Source organism: Gossypium arboreum, chromosome 3 (genome assembly GCF_025698485.1).
Source record: "Gossypium arboreum isolate Shixiya-1 chromosome 3, ASM2569848v2, whole genome shotgun sequence".
Lineage (NCBI taxonomy): Eukaryota > Viridiplantae > Streptophyta > Magnoliopsida > Malvales > Malvaceae > Gossypium > Gossypium arboreum.
The window spans coordinates 39,839,971-39,846,853 of record NC_069072.1 but is presented as its reverse complement, the minus strand read 5'-3'; the positions used below and the strand labels follow the sequence as shown (position 1 = coordinate 39,846,853).

Genomic DNA, 6,883 nt, shown 5'->3' with positions numbered 1-6,883 from the left:
AGGTTAATATGTAGTTTCTTTAAAAGTGTAAGGAATTTACCAAATTGTTTGTCTGAGTGGTCTTTCCTTGTCGGATTGGGGTATGGCACACGAGGTTTATATTCTGTACTTACTGATTTTTGTTCGTTTTGGTCTACCTCATTCTTACCTTCGCTTACCACCGGTTCTGGCCTTGGTTTTGCCACTAACCCTTCCTCATCTTGAATGGCAATTGCGTTGAGTTGCTCTATTGGGTTAGATTCAGTGTTGCTTGGCAGGATACCATGTGGTCGTTCAGAAATCAACTTGGCGAGCTGTCTAATCTGAGTTTTGAGCCCCTGGATTGATGCTTGTTGATTTTTGAGTGCCGTCTCGGTATTCTAAAAACGAGTCTCTGACACCGAGATGAATTTGGTTAGCATCTCCTTAAGGTTCGACTTTTTCTCCTGCTGGCATGGTGGTCGCTGAAAGCCTAGAGGGGGTGGTGGTTTCTGATTTCCTTGGCCTCCCCATGAAAAATTTGGGTGATTCCTCCAATCTGCATTGTAAGTATTGCTATAAGATTGTTTTAAGATCGAGGATTATTACCCATGTAATTTAACTGCTCGTTCTCCATGTTCTGGCCATAAGGTGGGTATTTTGAATTGCTCAATCCACCTCCATTTGCTTCGCACTGAATTACTGGGTGAACTTGTAAAGAACTAACAAAACCATAAATTTTCTTATTCAAGAGTTCTACCTGATTAGAGAGCATGGTGACCAAATCAACGTTATAAACACCGACTGTTTTCGTTGGCTTTGTCCGCATAACTTGCCACTGATAGTTATTCAGTGACATCTCCTCTATAAATTTGTAGGCATCTTCAGGTGTTTTATTATTGATGGTTCCGCCAGTAGCTGCGTCAACCATTTGTCGAGTCGAAGGATTCAAGCCATTATGAAAAGTTTGAACCTGTAGCTAAAGTGGTAACCCATGGTGAGGGCATCTTCACAAAAGGCCCTTATATCTTTCCCATGCATCGTAGAGTGTTTCTAAATCCATCTGTATAAAATAAGAGATATCATTATGCAATTTAGTCGTTTTAGCCGGCAGAAAATATTTTAGTAAAAACTTTCGGTCATTTGTTCCCAAGTAGTGATTGACCCCCGTGGTAACGAATTCAACCACTATTTAGCTTTGTTTCTCAAAGAAAAAGGGAATAACCGAAGGTAAATGGAGTCATCAGAAACACCATTAATTTTAAATGTATCACATAGTTCCAAAAAGTTTGCCAAGTGAGCGTTGGGATCTTCGTCCTGCAAACCATCAAACTGAACAAATTGCTATATCATTTGAATTATGTTAGGTTTCAGTTCAAAAGTATTTGCAGCTACAGCAGGTCTAACTATGCTCGATTCAGTTCCTGTTAAAGAAGGTTTAGCATAATCACACATTGTGTGCAGAATAGGATTCTGATTTACTGGATTAACAGCAATCGCAGGAGGTATTAGGTTTTCCTGATTTTCAACCATCTCCTTGGTTGTAGTTTGAATATCGTCCTCTTGCTCGTTCTCTATGTATCTTAAGCTTTGCCTTTTTTCTCTTTGGTTTCTACAAACTGTGCAACCGATCTCACTGTCAAAAAGTAATGGTCCTGACGGGTTTCTTCTAGTCATAAACTATAAGAACCTGCCAGGAAAAGGGAAAAAGAAGAATAAGTAATAAAAATTAGAATAAAATTTAAATTACAGTAAAAGTAAATGGCTAAAGTAATAAAAATCGAGTGTTCCTAATATCTTAGTTCCCCGGCAACGGTGCCAAAAACTTGATACGTGATATTCATGACAGGTTTTAAATATTTATAATGAATCGTTCTTGAAACTAACTATTATCACGATGAAGGCAAGTGTACCTATCAAACAGTAGTATAGCTTTAGTAAGACCGGATTATCGAACCCAAAGGAACTAAAAGTACTAGTATCAACTTTCTTTTTATTATCTAGCCTAAAAAATAAAAGGGTTTTGTTTAGATAACTAATTAATTAAACTAAGAAATCACAGAAAAGGAATTTGGGGAAAATGTTTTTTAGAAAACTTGATTGATTAAGACAATACCTAAGGAAAAATCCACCTAGACTTCACTTGTTATTTGACTCTGAATTGGAAGATTTATTCATTCAACTTGTTCCGTAGAGATCCCTAAGTTACATTATTATCTCTCTCGAGACTAACAACGTCTAACCCTAGATTGAATAATTGAAATCTCTTTCTAATTAACGCCCTAGGGTTGCATTAACTCAATCTATGGATCCCCTTATTAGGTTTCACCCTAATCCAGCAAAATCTTGTCACCCTATCTCTAGACGCGCAATCAAATCCGCTTAATTATGACAAATTTACTCTTAGAGACCCTCCTCTAAATAAGAGCTTAACTTAAATCAATATCTTGGAATATCAAAACAAGAATTAAGAACACATAATTAAGAACAAGTCAAATATTTATCATACAATTGAGATAATAATAACAAGATTCATCTTAGGTTTTATTCCCCTTAGGTATTTAGGGGTTTTAGTTCATACTAATGAAAGAAAACATCTCAAAGAATAAAAATAACAAAACATAAGAAAACCCAAAACTCCTGAGGGAATTTGAAGGGAGATCTTCAGTCTTGATGGTAAATCCAACTTTTGAGATGGATCAATCAGCTTTCCTTGAGCAATTCCTTGCTTCCTCCTCTGCGTCCCCTTCTTCTCCTCTTCTAGGGTGTATTTATAAGCTTTGGAATGCCTAAGATCCCTCAAAAGTGGCCTTTTCCGAATAGGACTCTGCTTGGGCTCGATAGGGACACGCCCGTGTGCGATTACTTTAGGCCGTGGTCAAGCCTGTTAAATAGGTACGGATGTGTGGTCTACTCGTGTGAGTCGTGCTTTGATTTTTCCAAATTGACACGGCCGTGTGGTCTACCAGTGTGAGGAAGTCCAGGCCATGTTGATTTCCTACGTCGGCCTATTTTCTCTGTTTTTGGCCCCTTTCTCGTTCCTTTCACTCTCCTACGCTCTCCTAAGTATAAAACATGAAATTAAGGCATTAGGAGCATCGAATTCACCAAATCTAAGGAAAAATCATCCATAAAATGTGTTAAGCATGGGGTAAAAATATGTATAAATTGTGGTTTATCAACCATTTCACCCTTAGACTTTACAAAAATTATGATTTTTCCCTTAGGCTCGTAAATCGATTTTTATCAAATTTTCTCACTACCCAAGCCTAGCCAAATTCTTTTTATACTAGGAGAGCCCACAATTCTCATTATTACTCATACTTATCACTCATTCTGCCATCTTTACAAAATGGTTCATATTAGGTGTTTTCATGAAAATCCTTTCACAAAAGTTGTTTATTACACAACCAAGACTCATTTTCTTCCATTAAAATTCAGCAAACAAAATAAATTCTTTCATGGCAAATCTATAGACTATCAACCATTTCACAAAAATTATCAAGAAATACCACCAAGAAGACTTATTTAAAAGAGTTTAAGGTTGCTGAAAATTTTGAGCTTCCATGGTTGTTTTCTTGAAGAGAAATCAGTGGAGAAAGAAGGAGAGAGATGAGAAAATGAAAATTTTTCCTATTTATTTTATTTTATTCAATTTTATCACCTAATTTCCACCAAATGTTGACTTTTCTATTTCTTTGTCTCCCATGGCTGACCACCTCTCTCAAAAGGGTCTATTTTCCCTTTAAAGACCTCCACAATATGATTCATAGTGAATTTACACCTTTAGCTAACAAAACAGGACTTTTGCACTTTATGTAATTTAGTCCTTTTTCACACTTAAGCTCACAAACGCTAAAACTAACTCACCAAATTTTTCATGTACTTATATAATCATGCTATAACACATAAGCTAACATTAAAAGTAATTTCTCTAGCCCTAGACTAGTGGTTCTGAAACCACTATTCCGACTAGGCCCAAAATCGGGCTGTTACAACATGGCCAAGTCACATGCTTATGTGTTGAGCCATGTGTAGGTGCAGGGGTCACACGACCAAGCCACACACCCGTATACTAGGCAATGTGATTAATTCTGAGCATTCTGTTTTGACATTTCAAAGATGCACGGGACACATAGCTAGGTCACACGCCCATGTGCTAAGCTGCGTGTCACACATGGTTGAGACACGCTCGTGTCTCTATCCGTGTGGACAAAAATAGGCTATTTTCTAAGCCACATTTCTCTCCTATATTGTCATCCACCTACACCAACACTTTTACACATTCACAAATCATATCCAAGTATTTAAGCCAAGTCCAAATCATGTCTTAAACGTGACATAATTTCACATACAACCAATGCACCCTTAGGTACCTCAGATGATGATTTGTTAACATGTTAATCTATCATTCATACTTTCCTATTTATCAAGTGCATATATGCATGATCACATTCATTCTTCAAACATGATAAATGCACTTATAAACATATCAAATTATGTCAAACACAAGCCATTCCAATGGCTAGTTTCATTTAAAACATTTACATGCCATTATTGGTTCATACCATTATAACCATAATTAATTTACCATATATATATATATATATATATCAAGGTGGGCCAATGGACAGTGTGAGTAATCTTCGTCGATGCTTCCAATCCAACGAGCTTCCAAATTACTATAGGACACGGGAAAGTAAAACAGAGTAAGCGTGAAATGCTTAGTAAGTTCGTATAACATGGTAAATAACTTTCCATATATTTATGTTCAAAAATAAACATGCAAGGCACTATCAACCAAATTGGTCACAAGCTCTAAACACATATCCTCATCATGTTAGCCAAGTAATCACATATCCTTAATCATGGATAAATAAAGTCATCAAGCAAGTTCTGCATTCCAATAACATCTGATTCATGCATTATTATATCAAATAATATTATTTCAATGTACTTCATGTACACATGGGTAATAGTACGTTTCTAAGTCATACTATTTCATATAAACATCAAAAAACATGTATGGGCTCAATAATAATTAGATTTCTATATACATATGCTTTCCACATCATGTATTTTTTATACATATACAATTCATACCCCTGTATTTCAAGTACATTTTCATAATAATTCATCTCAAGTTAAAATTATTTCATGTCAGAACTTTACCCATTAAATAATTTGAAATATCAATGTCACAAGAAAAATACACTCAGGGTGTATTAGTCTATACTCATGGATGAACATATTTATTAAACAAATTCCATGTTCATATATCATTAAATTGTATTTCCATAAATCATGTATGATCATTTCATGTATTTCAGACAAACACTTGTAATAATTCATTTCGTGTTCATATTTTCTCATGTCAGAATTTTGCCCGTTGAATTTATTTGAAATATCGATGGATACGCAGGTAGTACACTCAAAGTGTACAAATCATAAATCCGTCAGTTCATAATCAGGGGTACTCCTTAGAGTACTTAATCGAGAAGCACTATCTCGAGCCATATATCAGGAATGCTTATATGAGCCATGTAACAGAAAGCTTATCTGGGCTAGATCAGGAAACTCATAAGAGTTCAAAACAAGAAGTTCACAAGGAACTTTTAATCAAGAAGCTCACGAAGAGCCTATCAGGAATGCTTAAAAACAACCATGTAACGAGAGGTCTGGATAGTCATATATCAGGGAGTTCAGGCGCACCATATCAGGACGCTCATAAAGAGCTGTGTTTGTGTCCGCAACATATGCAGGATCACAACCAATTGCATAACAGGACACTCACAAAGAGTTTCATTTGTGTCCGCAACATATGCAGATCACAACCGATCAATAAATAGGACGTTCACAAAGAGCTACAATAGTCGCAACACATGCAAGACTACTACTGATCAAGATGCTCACTAAACTCTATAACAGGAAACTCGAGAGTGCTAATAACAGAATGCTCGTCCGAGCTATAGTATGTCTACAACATATGCAAGACTACAACCATTACAGGAAATCTAGTAATCCATCGAATTTCTTTATTCAAACAGGACTTGACATTTTTCGGGCATTATCATTTATCGGGCTTTGTCGGATATGTTTCAATTTCATATATATATAATATTTATACAATTCTCATGCACAACATTCAATTCAAGTATACAATTATACATAATTTAGTTACACGAACTTACCTCGACAATTGTTCGTGTACGTAAAATCTATTAATTCGACCTTTTTCTCTTTTCCTGGTTCTAACTCTGAATTTGGTCTATCCAGATCTATACGAGTAAATTTAATATCAATTTAATACAATTCATACTCAATTCAGTCCAATTCACATTTTAGGTAAAATTACTATTTTGCCCTTAAACTTTTAATTAATGATGATTTCATCCTTAGGCTCGAAAAAAAAATTCATGCAATTTAATCCTTATTCCAAGCCGAGCCAAATTTTACAAGTAACATTTACAGCCCATGTATTTCATAAAATTCAAAATTTTACATGACTTTTCCATTTTTTTACAAATTAGTCCCTAAATCATAATTTCATCAAAATTCTCTTTGTAAAAATTGTTTATCTATCAACAACCTTTCATTTTCTACCATAAATTTCAAAATTTCAGCATGTTCATCCATGGAAAAATTTCTATACTTTGATAACTTCTCAAATTAATCCCCAAAATAGCTAGATTAGGTTATCCCGATCTCAAAAATATAAAAATTACTAAAAACAGGACTTGAATACTTACCTAATTTCTCCAAATAAGCTTTCTCTTTCTTCCATTCTCCATAGCTAGGGTTTCCATATTTTATTTGGGAAAGATGATGATAAAAATGATGATATTTTCTTTATTTTATTATTTTTCATTTTTATTTTTCATCTTTCCAATTTTATCCTTTTCTTTAATTAATTTTCCATGGATGA

At 34.9% G+C, this 6,883-nt stretch overlaps 1 non-coding gene across 1 annotated transcript; it reads left to right on the top strand.

Moving 5' to 3' along the window:
- Positions 1–947: 947 nt before the first annotated feature.
- Positions 948–1,053, top strand: LOC128291054 (small nucleolar RNA R71). The gene has a single exon (XR_008280831.1). It is a non-coding gene; the product is annotated as a small nucleolar RNA R71 (small nucleolar RNA).
- The last annotated feature ends 5,830 nt before the right edge of the window (positions 1,054–6,883 follow it).